Source organism: Eucyclogobius newberryi, unplaced genomic scaffold (genome assembly GCF_026437365.1).
Source record: "Eucyclogobius newberryi isolate DKJ021-1_F unplaced genomic scaffold, fEucNew1.0.hap1 SCAF_18, whole genome shotgun sequence".
Taxonomy (NCBI): domain Eukaryota; kingdom Metazoa; phylum Chordata; class Actinopteri; order Gobiiformes; family Gobiidae; genus Eucyclogobius; species Eucyclogobius newberryi.
The window spans coordinates 17,804,210-17,823,662 of NW_027315812.1; positions in this window are offsets into that span (position 1 = coordinate 17,804,210).

Here is a 19,453-nt window from a genome sequence, read left to right on the forward strand (position 1 = left end):
GAATCAGAAACGTTTGTTATTGTCAGTAAACATGACGATGAATCATAATATATTATAATAATGAAACCAATTACAACCTCATTTTAGGCAGCTGTGCCAAGCGGTCCTGTTCATTGATCACGATTGTTTGCATATAATGTCATCAATACAAGAACAGACTGAACTACTGATGAGGTACTTTTTGGTTAGGAATATTTGTAGTAAAAAAGGAAAGATAACGCCAAAAAGATCTCTTTTCGCCTCTAGGCAGGAAACCATAAATCACCATTCAACACAGGAGGTTAGACTCTATCATCTCTCCATGAAGTCATCCCAAAAATCATACTTTTAAGAAACTGTTCTTGAACATGAGGTTTTGAAATCCCCCTCGTCCCAAAGTTCCTAGTGTCAAAGTGAATGGAGCTCAGTTAATGCAACTAAATCAAAAATGTTTTATAATCTCAAAGCATATGCCCATAGTGGCCCCATGAGGGAATTAGAATTAGCATAGGGCAGAAAGGCCGTTTAATTATCCTCCCCTGAAGCCACGATAAAGCACATTTTTCATTTGTCAGCAGAACTATCCAGAAGAAAAGACTGCTTGAATTTCATGTTTCCATATAGAAGTGGGTCTGTATGGAGCAATATAAGGTAAGAACGTTATGCTCTACTTAACAGCCACCACATACAGACAATATGCCCAATAATAGCATGCAGAGTGCAGTGTGCCAAGCTAATAGTCCTTCACTGACCACACGGACATGTGAACTAACTTAGGTCATTTAATTTCAATACAAACAGTGCTGGTAGTGGTGAGGCAGATGAAAGCCTGAGCATGTGGCTGAGGTTTGAGTCCTCATGTTTGTTGTGTTCCAAAGCACAGAGACACTGCAGCACTGTCCGTCCTCATTTACATTTGCAGATGGAAAAATGGACATTTAATCCATTAAATCAACATCTAAAAGAGAACAACCTGTAACATGAGCCAAGAGCCACTGCACAACTGCCCCGCTTCTATGTTTATGGCCGCTGCATGACCACACCACATTATGTAAGTACTTTTATGAGCCCATTACCCACTTGCTACAGGTTTTCTTTCACATGTAAATTATTGATTGCAGAGGACTGTATGTAGGTTAGTTGTGTGGTCCACATACAGTAAAGAATCTACATCTTAACATCAGCCGATCACATGTGCTACATCAAAGAAAGTGCATTTCAAGCATAGTTCAACAAGATAAATGACAACAGAACGAGGCTCATATTAGGCTAATTAACATTTATTTGATCTTAAGTAAACACATTTTAAAAGAAGTTGACAGAAAGAGAGCGCATAAAAACATTTTATCCAGTTTAGTGCGGTCCGAGAGCCAACTTCAGACAGACCTTTGGCAAAGTAGCAAAGACATCAACATGTAACAGAAATGTGTGTAATATTATTAAACTCACAGGAAACATAAATGCCCAAACTCTGCAGAAGATAATAATATACACACAATATGAGACAAGGACTAAAATGAAGACACAAACGGATCATTTCCTTGATTCATTGCTGGTCTAAAAGTCCAAAAGCCAGAAACCATTTTTCCAACAGGTGCAAATTCCACCGATGCCTGTGTGATTTTGGATACTATTGCCTCATCAGCTTGGGCCAAGCAGCACGATGAGAGCCAGCAGAGATGTCTGACAGCCAGACCTGCTTTGTATTATGTCCAAATTGTGAAAAATACAAGTGACTGAAAAGCCAGCAATGTTTTCGTCACGATAATTGGATGCAGGATTTCTGTTTCAGAGGGGAAAAAAATAATTTAAAAAAAATCAATAAAGATCAGACTGCTCCTCTAAGGTATTCGACAGCACACTCCTGATTTCACACTTCATATGCGCCCCATTTAGTGTAGACACCCAATCAAGTGTGGGGCTGTGTGGGTGGGTGCGGCAAACTCCCAATAATCCAATTAAGCACATAATTTCCTTTGATTGAATCGACTGTCAGAAAGCAGCCAAGTCAGAGTGAGTGAAGGGTGAAAAACGGTCTAAAAGAATGGGGGCTTTTCTATGTACTGTTGGCTGCAAATGCAAACAAAGCATTGGGGTAAAAAGAGGCTTCAGATCTGGGCAAACATGGCAAGGCCGCCTTCCCCTCCACTTTGTAACTGTCCTGCTTGGCTGGAGATCAGCTCTTGTCCCTGGCCAGTTTTTAGCGGCACTAGCCTGACAAGGAGCCAAACTGCGCAGGCTATGAATATGCATGAGTCCGAGATGGGGCTCCAAACTGGCTGCACAAAGACGGAGGAGTTGGAGAGAGGAAATTATGGATTCATAGCAGCTGTGCGGTTAATGAGATGCTGCAGTAGTAAGACCTAGCAACACTATAAATAAAATCTTTGACCTCGGTCTAAGTATCCCCGTGTTTCCAGCCATGAGAGGAGGGAAAACAGAGCTGGAATTCAGAATATCCTCCTTGTAAGCGCTTATCTTCTCTCTTGGGGCATGGAATCTCAGCTCCATAGACAAGGCCAAACAGGAGAAAATGGGAAACATCTGAGACAGTTATTCCATTTGTATCTTCTACGGTCTGAAGATCTATAAACCTTTTGACATTATGATAGAAGCATTTAGAGATAACTTGATTTTACATCCGCTTACAGTGCCTATTGTAAACATTGCACACTTCTGAACTTATTTGAGTGCATTGTTAACCTTATTCAGAAACATTCAACCTCAAAATATTCTAGGAGGAACACAAAAGGAAGAACAAACAAAGAAAGGATGTGAAAAGAGCAGTGAGGGAGGATAGGGAGAGGAAGAGTATTTGTGTAGGCCCGTGAAGGATGGCTCAGGATTACAAGTATTCATCTCCCAAAGAAGCCTTCTTAATTCCCCATTGTTCATTTCCTGTTCCCGTCGGGTCCAGGTGGAGGGTCTCCCCACCAGGAAGGTAGGGTTAGTGGGAGGCACGAGGCTTCATAGGCCTTGGTACACCATAGTTTCAATACATTTTGTGAGAAAAGTATTGAAATATAGTCAAATTTCATCATTACAAATGATTCAATGCATAACCTATACTTCAATCAAAGAACAAAAAACTAACTATTTTTTCAGACTGACCAGTTTAAACCAATTGTGTAATGAAAATGGGAAGAAAAGATCTGAATGCAAGTGTATGACTGAAATAGATGTGCTTTGAGATTATAACCATAAATTGTGTTGGTGAACGCACCGGCCAGCTCATGCGCACATGTCTTTATCCAGGTCAGGAGAAGTGAGTGATGTTAAATGGCAGGTTTATCACAGACAATAAAAACAAGTATTCTTTTCAAGTTGGACCTGAGGCCAAAATCTGTGGGTCTCACAGTGGCTCTGGAAAACAAAGTCATTTTAACACACTTAAATACTGGTTGACAACAAAGCGTTGAGTGAATCATTTAAAGAGTAAATATTCAAGTGGTCTAAACTGCACATATGCAACACACATATGCCAGGCTCTAAGCAAGCCAATGTGAGATTGATCGTTTTCTGATTGTCCTCTCTGCTCGTCACCCCTCTTAAACGACTGTCCGGTCTAATAGAAACCACGGGCCAAAAAGACAAAGAAAAAATAAATAAAAGAGTACATATTCAAATCCATGCTTTTTTGGGGTAATGCGGTCCCAGAAGATATGACTAAACTGTCAGCAGGACCTTAGAAGACTGATAATAACAATAATAATGTCAAAAATAAAGGCCGACCTCTCACATCTCCAGAATACACATGTTTAAGATCCTGATGGGAGTCCAAGAGTATGAGCCAGAACCGATGTCTTCACTACAATTAAGACTTCAAAAAGATTTCTCTGGAAAAACATTGTTTCATGGAAGTGATGGACAACCACTGCTTTAACAGGTCATAGTGGGTCAAACCATGTGTGACTTTTGGAGTCAATTGCCAAGGCCATGCAAGTCTTAGCCATCTGGAAAGGAGCAGAAATGCCATTATTCACTGCTATAAATAGAACAAATGACAATCACTGCTATAATCCCTGGGGAATGTAGAGGCTTAAGCATTGCCTAAAGATGTTATAAAACGGACTCAACTTAAGGGTTGGTTATTCCCTTCAATGTATTTCACAGAGCCAGAGGTTTATGAAGAGTTTATGAACTTTAACCTGTTTGGAGACTTAAAGATAAAGATTAAGCAGGAATTACTCCCAAATAAAATCCAAGTATTCATTTAATAGATTTCAAATCTGAGGTTATGCTGCGGTGCACCATGAAAAATGTAGTGTTCAACAATTAAAAGAGATCAGAAAATATTTTTACCAGTCAAACTAGGCAATAGTAAAACGACCACATGGAATGCAATGGTAAGAACTAACTATTGATTGTGTCCCTCGTAAAAACAAGGCTTTTATTTCCAATGAAGAGAGAATTCTTTAAAATTTGTCCAGTGTTCCGAATCCTGTATAAAAACAAATTCCATCCACGGTTCATAATCGACATTTCCTGACCGCTTGATCAGAATGTACCATAAAATACACAACAAGTCACTATTGCCATGTATCAAATGAGTCTGGCACACATACCAGCTCTCATCTAAAGAAATTCATGTAAGCAAAGTTTCTTTTTAAGTGGTGCTTCATTTTTATGACCAAATAGCTTTCCTCCACTGGCATTGTGTTTGCTCTTTCTAGCTTGACAAGAAAGCAATATATTAAAATGTATGAGGCTTCATCCTTCAAAGAGCAGCACACAAACCCATAGAGTCACAGTTTTGACATTGTTTTTGTCAAAGGACTCCATAGCCATATAGGCACTTTGCATGAAAGGAACGATTGTGCAAGAAGGCACAAGTGGCCATTAAACTATTAGCAACAGGAAAGGAACGTAGCTTCCAAAGGGCAATGATATACACAAACTGAAACCAAATAACATGGAATTAAAGCAGCTCTTAATGTGAATAGTGACGCTCCCCTTAATTTAAAACATGTTCGAACTAGACTTCTTCCGTTTCCATGTTTGTGCATATTTTAAAGGAAATCTCAATAATCAGAAACATCATCTCGAGATTTAATTTGATGCATGATTTACACACTCTCTGTATCTAAGCGCCAAAATATCGTAAATCTCCACAATGTGAGCCAACATTTAAATGCAAGACATCGTGGGGCCAAAACTCCTTATTGTTACTTAGGGCAACAATATTCATTACAACAACTACCTCATCTTATCTCACAGTTGGCTAATCTTCTCCAGCAGCACCAGCTCTGGCCTCAGTCTAAGACACGTAGCGTATGAGACGTTTATCACACCAGATTTCAAGGCTGTGTGAATAAGTTGCCATAGTCACTGTCAGATTGTTTAGTATAGTTACAACGCTAATTCAATTTAGTCAAGTTTGACATTTTCCAAATCAATCTGACATTGAAATCAGTTGGGGGATTGAAAAACAAATGTCCAAATAAAACTGGTCTTGGGTTTTAAAATGAAAAGGCAAGCCCAGGATAACGTCAGCCTGAGGGATCTATATTCACCTCTGTCCAGGACCTCCCAGCTACGTGAGGCGCTGTAATAAAACTGCATTAAATCAGATCCACCACTTCTGAAGATAAACAACACGTCTCCAGAGCATTATGTCGATCTGTCCACAGAGCATTCCTCACTCACCTGGTCATCATCATTTCTCCTTTATCATCCGAGCTGCTTTGCCTTGTAAAATATTCTTCGGAAAAGCGTTCTCAGCCATTCTAAGGACGATGTACAAAAAGGCTTCAAGGGTAAACATGTTTTGTTTTCTACACCAAACTACCAAAAGTATTTACGGCTCACTATTAGACTAGAGCTAGACAAGACTGTAGAAAATAAAAAGGTTCCCACTACGCAAGAAATAGTGTGGATGGAGTAACTTCAGTCTAACCAGTAGAAGTTGTCCCACATCTAAAATTTTAAAAAAGGTACTCAATGTAGCTTTTCTGGAAATGGTTCTGACCACCTGTTTTTGCTCCATGGGGATGTTTTTCTTTGCCTGTAATGTTTCACAGTATGGAATTAATGAACCAGACATTATCTTCCGCTTATCTGAAGCAGGGAGGCCCAGACTTCCCAACAGCCTCCAGCTCCTCCCACGGCGTCCCCAGGCCCATCTCCATAGAGATGGTTTGAGGTGACTTCATTAGTTAGATAGAAAGTGTAATTTTATTACTGTGGAACGTTCAATGTAAAACTGGGCCGATTTTTTTCTTTTTTTTTTAAATGGACATCTTCAACCTGAGAGTGTGACACTTTGTTTGAGTCACTAGTGGATCTACTCCTGCGTCAGACAGAGCCTCTGCTGAAAGCCAGAGAGATAAGCAGGTGATGAACACCCCCACCAGAAAGGTTACACAGTACACCTTTAAGGTAAAGCTTGACTGTGAAATTGATAGTTTGTAACTGCCAGATCTTCCTGGTATAAGCCCCTCACTCCCCAAAGAGCTGCAGCAATGAGAAGCAGACCGGCGCAGGCATCAACTGTGGTGTAAAGGCTTTTAGAGATTTTCTTCTTAACCCCAGAGCTTGTTTTGAAACCTCCAGGGGGCATTGGAAAATGAAATGCAAGTGCAGTAGAAATCTCCACCTCTCATGCACCGATAGCACACTCACTGAATATAAAAGACGGCAGACATTTGTTGGGTTGCTCTCACTTTGCTAAATTGAGCGTGTCTCATCTCTCTGTCTACTGTTCTCTGGGAAGAACATCCTCCACCAGGATCTATGGAGGATTTAGGGTAAGCTACTATTCTTAATATATCAGTATGTTCTTGCTTTAGGAGTGGAGGTGGTGCTTTCTTGGTGACCATAACAATAAGAGACCATTTTCTATTCTATTATATATATATATATATATATACTACAATACGTAGCCAAGTATCCTTAACAATAGCTTGTGGCAACAGTTTATCTAGTCCAGAGTGTGTAATAAAAACTCGGCACATGCATAAATAAAATAATTCTGAAAGATACTGTTTTAAGAAAAATGTTAAACCATTTTGTACAAGAAAGAAAGTGATCTCCAGATGGCCTTAACTTGGCAGTAGCCCTTATACTGCCCGAGCTTAGTCAGGGTTACAATTTACCTGAGGCAACAGGGCACTTCCTTTTGATTTCTGCACAGTTGCTCTGATCTGTCAAGCAGAAAAATAACCAGAGGCTCCCTTCAAAGACCAGGTCCCTCACAGCAGCCCAGCCCACAGTGCTACAGGCTTAGAGGAGTCCAGTCTAAAAGATGTCTTTATATGAAAATTGGTTTAATTAAGATCAGTGGAATACTTTGGGGGTCAGTGGGAAAAAAGAAAACACATGTTGACAAGCATAAATGTCTGCAACTTCTTATAAACATCCACTCAAATTCTTCTCACAATGCATTTATGAGTTTTCCCCCAGGATCAGCTGCACACAAAGAACACAATGTTGCTAGTCAGGAGTAACTGTACAAGTACTGGAAATGCTGAGGTGTAAAAGTAGGTAGTGAACAACAAGACAGTGTTCAAGTGGCAGCGTGAGGTGTCTGAGGGTGAAAGCAAACGCCTTTCACTACAACTCTATCTTAAGAGCGGTTTTATAGTTTCTGCAGAGAGCCCAGGGAAATGAACCACTTATTGTGGCATACTGTTGCTACATATTCTAGGCTTTATCAAATTGCTGTCTCTAATCAGACAGGGCCATTGTAAGACAATACGGTTCAGGCTAATGCAAGGTTTTTAAACTGTACTAGAAACAAATAATTATTCACCATTAATGCCAGGAAACAAAAATGAGCAGTAATCTAACCTATGAGCCAAACTTTCCAAACACAGAAGTTTGGATTTGAAAGGAATGCTGTTGCTCATCAGTGAGAAACACAATATACACATTTCTTTTTTAAATCTAATTTGAAGTACAGGTGAGCCTTTTATCCATTTGACACATAACATGTATATTTGAGCCATTGGCCAATATGTTTATTCAATTTATTACCATTACTCCCATAAGATTACATAACATCACATGATTAGTTTTTATCATTTTCAGTGAAGACAAAACAATAGTTATAAAAGTGACAAAACTATGTATATTTAATTATCTGTATTACAGATTATAATTAAGTTTAATGCATAATGTCAATTCAGAGGAACAACTCAACTAATAACCAACAACTATTAATAGCCAATAATCAAGGTGGGCTAATCTATGCTTTGGGGGGAAATTTGTGGATTTGTTCAAAGAAAGTTCAAGATCTCAAGAAATGAGACAACTTAATCTCATCAAACCTTTGAAGCGTGCAGCATTCATTTACATAGAGCAAACAGTGTTATGAACCATGCTCCTTATAGTTCCATATTATCTGAACTACTGTCATCACTGTGCGGATTTATAATCTTGTCAGATCCTTTGAGTTGGCTCAAACAAGCTACAGTATATCCTAGCCTTTATTAGCAGTATGTAATAACTGGAGTAAGGCAATCATTTGTTTTCTAGACCTGCATGTATTTATTTATTGACCCATTTTAAACCAGGAAAGTCCCACTGAGAAGTAGCATCTCTTCTTCAGGAGTCCTGGGTGAGAGAGGGGCCCATCGTACATGTTTTTAGTGGTTGGGGAAACCGGCAGATCAAGAGGAAACTTACGCAGACACGCAAACTCCACATAGAAAAGCCCCACGCCGCCTGGGAGTCGAACTCAGGACCTTCTTGATGTGAGGCGACAGGCGACTTTGAAAGGTTTAAGATCTTTTACCAACAGAAAAATAAGGTTGGGTCCCTTCTAGAACTTTATACATGTTTTCCTTTGAAGCATTACCAGCACCAAAAGCATGTGCCAAGGATTCAGACTCTAGCCGTGAAGATAACTGGTTTCAGTTGGTCTAACCCCTGGACTGGTACACTCAAAGCGCACGGTGGCTCAGTTTTCAGAGAAAGTGAAGACATTGAAGTCATCTGTCTGGGGCTCTATGGACACTTTTTGGAGAATGCTGGGGTTATGAGTTTGGCTCGTGTTTCCTGGCTCTGCAGGAACTGACCTGAGTGGGACCTGCAGATTAAGGAACCATCTGGGAGCTGCAACCTGAGCCTGGACAGGAGCAGCAGCAGCCTGGCCTGTGACACTCCTGCACTCATGTACACACGCACAGGAGTTCTTTTAGAACATTCAGAAGTTACTATAAAATGTTTGCTGATTGGATAGGTAATATAATCATCAATGAAAAATAATTAGTGCCATGACATTTTTTCCCATATCCCTAAAGATACTACACATGATCTTAGCCAAAACAGACCTTGGCATGTTTGATTAATTTGCTGCCTCTGGACAAAGTGACTTTCTGAGTGACATCAGGAGAACTGGTCCGACAGGCTCCTCTGCAGTGGGCTCTGCTCCTCAGGCCCTTTGGTGGCAGACCTAATCAGTGTGCAGAGCACAGCACTGAGCCACAGGGAGAGTGCAACGCCTGGTTTCCATCTGAATGAGCAGTAATGGTTTCCAATGTCATCCTCTGGACTGCAGTCCCGTCACAAAACACATACTGATACATCATTTTATAGAAGAGTGCCCTTTTAAACCAGCCTTTCATGTTTCCAGTAAAATGCCTTTCCCTAAAGCAAATGTCAAAACCAATATACACTTTTCAGAGTAAATGGACAAAGTCAGCACAGGAAGCCCAACTTTGAGATCCATACTAAAAGCTGAAGAATAAAAAGTCCTCTAGTCCCACGGCTATTTTGTTCATCTTCTTTGTAGACCCCACTCCACATCTTGTACATCCCTGCACAATCCAGGAATCCGACGGTCTCCTCCAGACATACACTTCTTAGTGCAGAAGCGACAGTAGAGGGCTCTGACTTAAGTCCAATCAAGCTTTTGTTTTCTAATGACAGAACTATGATCCACAAACTACAGCAATGAGCACAGGCCTCACAGCTGCTGTGTGCAGATAAAGAACACATAGTAACAGCACACCATCTGTTAGTGTGTCATTAATCAAAATGATCACAGACGTGGCATTTGTGGCAACAAACGTTAAAACCAAATGTAATTTTCTTGCACTTAAAGGAGACTTATTGTGCAAAATTGACTTGGATGAGCTTTTAACCAGATTGTGATAGTTTCCTCTTCTCATTAAACCACTCGCTAGTGTGAACTGCAGCTCCCCAAAGGGCGGCGCAAATCAACCCCTCAACCCCACGGTTTTCAACCTGGAACTAAGGCCGCTATTTTATTACTTGGTTTATGGATTTTTAAATGAACTATATTGAACATGCGAGCGTAATATAAATATAATTTCAATTTCAAAAGATTTTTTCTTCTTTTTCCGGGTTTTCCCAAAATTCACCATGGGAGGAGAGGGGGGGGACGCGACGCACAGGTGGGTGTAACAGTAGATTTAGGGTGTTTTGCATTGGTAGAATTGATGCTTCTAAGTGTGCAGCCTTAGTCACGGTCAAGGCAAAAAGCGCTGGAAAAAATATGGTAAACGGGTTAAAATGTGTATTTGCGATTAAAAGGAGTTGAAACGGGCGCGCGCGTCTTCTCATGCTCTCCCGGGGCCGCACGCAGGGACGTCACAGACTCCCGCAGGATTTGGACGAGAAATTGCTTCACGCTCTCTAATCTTTTGACTTAATACCGCTTTTTATATTTCATTTAAAGCTATTTTGCGTTTATTAAAAAAAATGAAGTAATTTATTTTATTTATATTGTAGAAATCGATAATCTAAGTGCGGCGGATCCGTAAACCAAGTAATAAAATAACTGCGGCCTAGGTGGACTTGTTATGAGTATTGTGATTTAAAATGTCAGAAATAACAATGGTCACCAGGTGCCATAAATTAAAACTATATGGAAGACAAAAGCACAATAGATCTTCTTTAACAATTAAAGTAGCTGAAGTGAGAAAAAGGAAACCAATATACTCTCTGTACAGTGTACAGAGAGATCTGTGCTTCACAAAGGGACAAAGATATAAATATCAAAATTTTACTTTTTTAAAGATTGTTTTTCATCATTGTAAGGGATAAAGAATGACCACCCAGTAACTCTGATACAGCACATTTGACTTCTATAATGACAACAGTGACAACATTTAAGCTGGAAATCCACAGAAACGTATCATCTGTATAGCGGAATAAAGAAATTGGAATCCAACATCAAATACACTAATTTCTATTGAAAGATAAATCAAAAGTTATATTTTCGCATCAAATTATGCTCCTGCAGTTTGCATTAGATTAGATACAAACTATAATAGGGCAACATAATTTGACGGACAAATTTTCCAATCAAATTTAGTTTGTGATGTAATGGTATATGAGGCTATGTAGATGGATAAGAGCTGCTCCTGCATAACGTAATTCAACAGACAAATTTCCAAAGCAAATTGATTCATTAGCACTACCGGGTTACACAGAAGCATGAGAACATTTGTGAAAAAGATAAGTTAATTTCCTTTAAATAAAATATCTGTCCATACAGATGGAACTGTACCTCCTCTTCAATTAGAGTCAAATACATATTGTGACAAGAGCCATTATTGAGATAAAAAGTATTCTTATTGTTCTAAATGTATAATTTATTGCCTGGCTGAAATGACTAAAGTCAACTTTTCACTAGTCTCAAGTCTCTTAAAACTTCCATGTTCTGAACTCTAAACCTCAAGAAAGTGCTGACAATATTAGTATCTGCTAATCTAGAGAAAAGGCAGCCTCTTATTACTTCACTATAATGGAAAGGTTAAGTTAGAGATTTTAAATTTTGAAATGAGCACTGTCAGGGGGAAAAGCTAATGGAATTTACAGTTTAGAAAATACAAAGCGGCAAGTGTTAAGAGATAATATTAAAAGCCACAAAGTCCAGCAGTAATTCATAGCAGAAGGGTAGTGAGGCAGTAAACTATAGGCTGTTAAAACAACATGAAAAACACCTGTTATTCCAGGTTTAAAACAAAGCTAGAACAAACCACTGTGACTGGAGCGAAGTGGAAAAACCTCTTAAAGCGAGCATCTGAAAAGTCCATCTAACCCTTCGGCCTTCTCACTCAACATACTGCCTCCATGACCGTGTGCCCGCCACTTTATACATTTAAAATATATGGAGGCAAGCTGCAGAAAACACGGCTGCTGATGATGGATGTAATAGTAATGTTCTTGGATGCAATATTAAGAGTTTAAAGGGGGTGTCCAAACCTTTTCATCAAGAGCATCAAAGTGGAGGGCCACAAATGAATAGGAAACTGTGTGCGCTAAACAACAAAATAAAAATAGTATTTACCCTCAAAACCACTCCACATGAAGCTAAAATGGGTCAAATGCAGGGAGACTATAAAGTGTAACCTAACTTTAAAGAACAGAATGGCCGCGAGCAGCAGCTGAGAGACCGGGTCACTGTACGGCTGTCATACATAAAGTGTGGTCAAAATGAGTATTTGATTTTAAGACAAAGTTATTTTTTCTATACATACAAATATGTTTGTGGTAGAGGGATACACTTTGTAATCTCTGCTGATCTAGTATTTTTTTAATCCCGTTTCTTCCCTCTGCTGTTGAATGCCTCTCCTTGTCTTAATTGAACAGACTAGATGTGGAGAGTCAATGTAACCAGTATACATTTGTTTCATCCCAATAAGACAATGGATCCTCTCCTTGAACCGACACCTTAACGTGGTGGAGGGGTTTGAGCGCCCGAATGATCCCGGGAGCTATGTTGTCGGGGGCGTCATGCCCCTGGTAGGGTCTCCCAAGGCAAACAGGTCCTAGGTGACGGGTCAGACAAAGATCGGTTCAGAAGCCCCCTATGATGACAACACAAACAAGGCAGTTTACGTCGCCCGGATCAGCGTCACCGGGGCCCCATCCTGGAGCCAGGCCTGGGATGGGTGCTCCATGGCGAGCGCCTGGTGGCCGGGTCTTACCCCACGGGGCCCGGCTGGGCACAGCCCGAAAGAGCGACGTGGGGCCGCCCTCCCGTGGGCCCACCACCCGCAGGAGGATCCATAAGGGGCCGGTGCAGAGAGATCTGGGCGGCAGTCGACGGCAGGGGCCTCGGCGACCAGATCTCCAGACACAGAGACTAACTCTGGGGACATGGAATGTCACCTCGCTGGGAGGGAAAGAGCCTGAGCTTGTGCGGGAGGTTGAGCGATACCGACTAGATATAGTCGGCCTCACCTCCACGCACAGTTTGGGCTCTGGAACCCATCTCCTCGAGAGGGGCTGGACGCTCCACTTCTCTGGTGTTGCCCGCGGGGAGAGGCGGCGGGCTGGTGTGGGCTTGCTGATAGCCCCTCAGCTCAGCCGCCACGTGTTGGAGTTTACCCCGGTGAACGAGAGGGTCGCGTCCCTCCGCCTTCGGGTGGGGGACAGGTCTCTCACTGTTGTGGCGGCCTACGGGCCGAACAGCAGTGCAGAGTACCCGGCCATCTTGGAGTCCTTGGGAGGGGTACTGGACAGTGCACCAACCGGGGACTCCGTTGTTCTACTGGGGGACTTCAACGCCCACGTGGGCAATGACAGTGACACCTGGAGAGGGGTGATCGGGAAGAACGGCTTCCCCGATCTGAACCCGAGCGGTGTTCAGTTATTGGACTTCTGTGCTAGCCACGGATTGTCCATAACGAACACCATGTTCAAGCACAAGGGTGTCCATCAGTGCACATGGCACCAGGACACCCTAGGCCGGAGGTCAATGATCGACTTTGTTGTCGTGTCATCAGACCTCCGGCCGCGTGTCTTGGACACTCGGGTGAAGAGAGGGGCAGAGTTGTCAACCGATCACCACCTGGTGGTGAGTTGGATCCGCTGGCGGAGGAGGAAGCCGGACAGACTTGGCAGACCCAAGCGCATTGTGAGGGTCTGTTGGGAACGTATAGTGGAGCCCTCTGTCAGTAGGGTATTCAACTCGCACCTCCGGGAGAGCTTCTCCCATGTCCCGGGGGAGGCTGGGGACATTGAGTCCGAGTGGACCATGTTCTCCGCCTCCATTGTTGATGCGGCTGCTCGGAGCTGTGGTCGCAAGGTCTCCGGTGCCTGTCGCGGCGGCAACCCCCGAACCCGGTGGTGGACACCGGAAGTAAGGGATGCCGTCAGACTGAAGAAGGAGGCCTATCAGGCCACTCTGGCTTGTAGGTCTCCGGAGGTCATCGACGGGTATCGGCAGGCCAAGCGAGCCGCGGCTCGTGCTGTTGCAGAGGCAAAAACCTGGGCCTGGGAGGAGTTCGGGGAGGCCATGGAGGAGGACTATCGGTCGGCACCAAAGAAATTCTGGCAAACCGTCCGGCGCCTCAGGAGGGGGAAGCAGTGTCTCACCAACACCGTTTACGGTGCGGGTGGAGGCCTGCTGACCTCGACTGGGGATGTCGTCGGACGGTGGAAGGAATGCTTTGAGGATCTCCTTAATCCCTCAGTCACGTCTTCCGAAGAGGAAGTAGAGACCGGGGACTCGGAGGCTGGCTCATCCATCACCCAAGCCTGAGGTTGTTCGCAAACTCCTCGGTGGCAGGGCTCCGGGGGTGGATGAGATCCGCCCTGAGTACCTAAAGTATCTGGATGTTGTAGGACTGTCTTGGTTGACACGTCTCTGCAACATCGCGTGGCGTTCGGGGACCGTGCCTCTGGACTGGCAGACCGGGGTGGTGGTCCCTCTGTTCAAGAAGGGGGACCGGAGGGTGTGTTCCAACTACAGAGGGATCACACTCCTCAGCCTCCCGGGTAAGGTCTATTCCAAGGTACTGGAGAGGAGAATCCGACCGATAGTCGAACCTCGGATTCAGGAGGAGCAGAGTGGTTTTCGTCCCGGTCGTGGAACACTGGACCAGCTCTATACCCTCCATCGGGTGCTCGAGGGTTCATGGGAGTTTGCCCAACCAGTCCACATGTGCTTTGTGGATCTGGAGAAGGCTTTCGACCGTGTCCCTCGGGGTGTCCTTTGGGGGGTGCTCCGGGAGTACGGGGTCCGGGGCCCTTTGCTCAGGGCTGTCCGGTCCCTGTATGACCGGAGCAGGAGCTGTGTTCGCATTGCCGGGAGTAAGTCAGACCTGTTCCCAGTGCATGTTGGACTCCGCCAGGGCTGTCCTTTGTCACCGGTTCTGTTCATAATTTTTATGGACAGAATTTCTAGGCGCAGTCAGGGGTCGGAGGGTGTCCGGTTTGGGGACCACAGGATCTCATCTCTGCTGTTTGCAGACGATGTTGTCCTGATGGCTCCATCAAACCCGGACCTGCAACGTGCACTGGGACGGTTTGCAGCCGAGTGTGAAGCGGCTGGGATGAGAATCAGCACCTTCAAATCCGAGGCCATGGTTCTCGACCGGAAAAAGGTGGCTTGCCCTCTCCAGGTGGGTGGGGTGTCCTTGCCCCAAGTGGAGGAGTTCAAGTATCTCGGGGTCTTGTTCACGAGTGAGGGAAGGATGGAGCGTGAGATCGACAGGCGGATCGGTGCAGTGGCTGCAGTGATGCCGTCGCTGCACCGGACCGTTGTGGTAAAGAGGGAGCTGAGCCGAAAGGCAAAGCTCTCTATTTACCGGTCGGTCTACGTTCCTACCCTCACCTATGGTCATGAGCTTTGGGTAGTGACCGAAAGAACAAGATCGCGGATACAAGCGGTCGAAATGAGTTTCCTCCGCCGTGTGGCTGGGCGCTCCCTTAGAGATAAGGTGAGGAGCTCGGCCACACGGGGGGAGCTCGGAGTAGAGCCGCTGCTCCTCCACGTCGAGAGGAGCCAGCTGAGGTGGCTCGGGCATCTGTTCCGGATGCCTCCTGGGCGCCTCCCTCGGGAGGTGTTTCAGGCATGTCCCACCGGGAAGAGGCCCCGGGGAAGACCCAGGACACGCTGGAGAGACTATGTCTCTCGGCTGGCCTGGGAACGCCTCGGGATCCCCCCGGAGGAGTTAGAGGAAGTGTCTGGGGAGAAGGAAGTCTGGGAGTCCCTGCTCAGACTGCTGCCCCCGCGACCCGGCCCCGGATAAAGCGGCAGAAGATGGATGGATGGAAGACAATGGATGACAAGATGCACTGTGTATATTCTTCAGAAGCTCACAATGAAGAGCCCAAAGAATAGCAAAACGTATAAAGCAGGTAAACAATCTATCCTTGTTGACAAAAAATGTTGTTTAATAGCCTTAAGAAGAGACGGGGCAATTCAAATAAAATACTTAGGCCAAATAAAATAAATAGTATGTTTCAGATTTTTCTTTTTTTAAATATATTTTAAAATCCTCGCACAGGTTTGGCAGACAGTTTTCTTTTCTCAGAAGCGAGCGCTTCGCATTGAAGTGGCCGTATTGGTATGCAGATATTGAATAAAATAGTTCTCTACATCTATACTATGCGGTGCCCCGGCGCCGTGGCCCGTGCCGTTGCCCTGCGTGCGTGTTTGATGAGCTGTAGAGCCACTCGTCGTGATGTGAGCACTTTTCACCGCTGCTACCCCGGGCGTGCCTGTCGCCACGGCCATGACAGCCAGTCTGCACGCTGACAAAATATGAGCATCTGCAAACATGGATGCGCCCGTAGGTAAAACAAAACCAAATCAAAAAGTGCAACGATTTTCATATCTTACAGATGATTTTTTCCGCAGCTTTTGGATTCTCTCTCACAATTTGACATTCTCGAAACGTACGGCCAGTGAATATATGATAAAATGTTTAAGGTCAGGTTATTTTTATTTTGAAATTCAGGTCAGTCGGGTTACCGGAAACACACTTTTTTTTGGCCTTATAAATGTGTGTGGCCCAAAGGTTTTTATTAGACAGGACAGTTGTAGGGTGAAATGGACAGAAAGAGGGTATAGACATCTGAAAATGATCGATGCCGGTAAGAGTACTCGTGCTGCAGAAGTAAGAAACGGCCATAAATATATTAGACATTGTTTTAGATAAGCAGAGAACACAGTACGTCCTTCTACCTCGATCTGCTGTGTTAAAAATTTTAGAAAAAATATCGTAGTATTACTTGTGCTGCAGAAGTAGCAATTACATCGCCTTTAAAGGACAAATATTATTCATTGTTTGTATTGTAATTTGCATTTTAACATGTTCTTGAGTACCTTTTGTAACTTTTCATGATTTAGAACAAAAAATCTGAGGGAATTGCAACATTTTAAAAACAACACTGTTACTTTCTAACCAGGAGTCATCAAACTAGCATGAATGAAGTTAAATGCAACTCCGGGTATGTTTTTAATGAGTGAACAATGTCAGAACATGGTTAAAAGCTTAAACTATTTCATATGTCCTTTAACAACTGACTGCTCTACAGGTGATCACGTGTGTGAAAGCTTTTTAGTTGTCCATCTAACATGACAATGTACGGCTTAGTGTCTAACTTGGAGCAGACCCAGGCTTTGCGCTTTGAAATACTTATTTTTGCAGCTTTAAGACACTAAAGAGCCATTAAAAGGGATATGTGATGGATTTGGGCAGACGCTCGGAGAGAAGGGCAGATTTAAGGAACAGGCCTCTGGAAATGGTAGAACAGTGAATGGTCTAAAGTAGAGACTTTAAAGTAAAAAGCCTCCCGTTTGAACAAACTCTGCCTATGTTAGCCTGAAACACTGCCATGTTCTCTGGGTTTGAAGGACAGATGGATATTAATGGGGCATTAGCCTCAATGCTGCTTCTACAACCAAAGTACCCTAATAATAACATTACAACATCTAAAAGCAATGTTCAAAGCCACAAGAAATGGAAGGTCCTGAGACCATTTTGTGTCATATCAAAGCTTCACTGCTGTGACAGATTTGCTTTCATAGTAGACTGCTCTGGGTTTTGGGATTTTGGGTTTGTTTATGCTCTGTGCAACATTATTGGAGTCCTTTCCCCTCAGTGTTAATCTCTGCAGACGTGTGGATCACTTTCATTCTTTTCATCATTCTGTTAAACATTCTCTTTGCTTTGGTCTTTGCTCTTTTGCTTTATACTTGCATACTATTCCAGATGTTCTCTTCTTGTGTCATAGGTGCTTCATAAATCCCTCTTTTCCCTGTCAGACACTGCTCCTTTACCAGCTCGTTCACCCCCACAGTAATCAAACCATACTCAGACGAGCCAGTCCGCTGGTATCCTTGTATCAGGGCGCACTAGGCGCTGTATTTTCTTTAGGAAATGACTCATAAATTAGCCTAGTTGCCGACTCCCAGGTTGGCTGTGAAAGAGGCAGACAAACCTCCACAAGGTCCGCTGATTAGTGAGGCAGCAGGAGAGAAAGGCCAGACAGGCCAAGGCTGCAGGAGCCATTTAGGACCAGCTCCGACCTACAAAGAAAACATATTGATCACATGCATTCACTGGATGTGACAGATGAGGGCCGGAGCCTGTGTATGCTACATGAATAGATCCATGATAAATAAGTGTTGTCTGAGTGGACACAAAGGCCATGTGAGAAACAAGCTTTCCTGTGCTACAAGCCTTAAAGAGCAATGACTAATGCAGAGCTTTTGGAGGGGTGAGCTGCTTCTCTGGAGGCAGCTCCTTCAGTCTCTGACACCCAGTCTAATCCTGCCTCATCATTCCAGAAACACATCAGGAAGAGCAGATATGTGCCAGAGACATTAAGTTGTAAAAACATTTACATTTGAGCACTTAACGTTTGGATGCATTTCAAACTTGGGGGGGAAAGGCAGGATGGGTTCAGTCCTCTTTGTGGATAAAAGCACATTTGAGTTTCTCATAAATCCCAGGTAGAACTGCAGGCTCCATGAGTTCCATTGACTGAAATACAGTGTAATTAATCATTACTGTGATTTGTTCACAATTAACTTCAGTTTTATATAATGTAAACATGATTATATGTGCATGACTCTTACGGCCGTCTCAGGAGTCACTGGAAGAAGAGACATTGCATCTATAACAAGTTTGGACTAAATCAAAAATATTAAAAAGTATATTTCAAAACCAATATATGTGGCATAGAAATATGGTATTCAATACTTGGATAGTTGTCTAGAGCTTATCTGCATGTCTGAAACTCTGACTTCGGGCTACGCCTGGATGTTTGATGTTCCTGCTCCATTCTGAACATGTATACTGTAATGTATCTGAGTTTTATATGAAATAAAAAGGTATATGCATTATGTATGAATAAGAAAAGTCTGGGCATTTCTAATCCCACCAAATGAATGCACGCAAACACCTTTAGAACTCTTGCCACTCAAACCAATTCAAAAGTGTTGCGTAGCCTAGAGCACGACAGTCAAACAGAACTCAAACATGTTAATAGGTCCATTGGAAGGATTTGGACAAATGAGCTTGTTCGAAAAGGCTACTGTGAACGTGCAGCACATTTCCATTCACATTTTACAACAGAGGACATGGAGATTTGAGTTGTGAAAGAAAAGGTTTATGGGTAATCCCCAAGGATCCATTGGGACTTACGGGTTTATTTAAGGAGAGTCCCTGTGGAGAGACTTCTAAACTACTGTTCAGATGGACATAAATCCCATCTAAGCACAGAGTCAAATATGTAAAAAACTGAGTCTAAATTTGGCACGCCG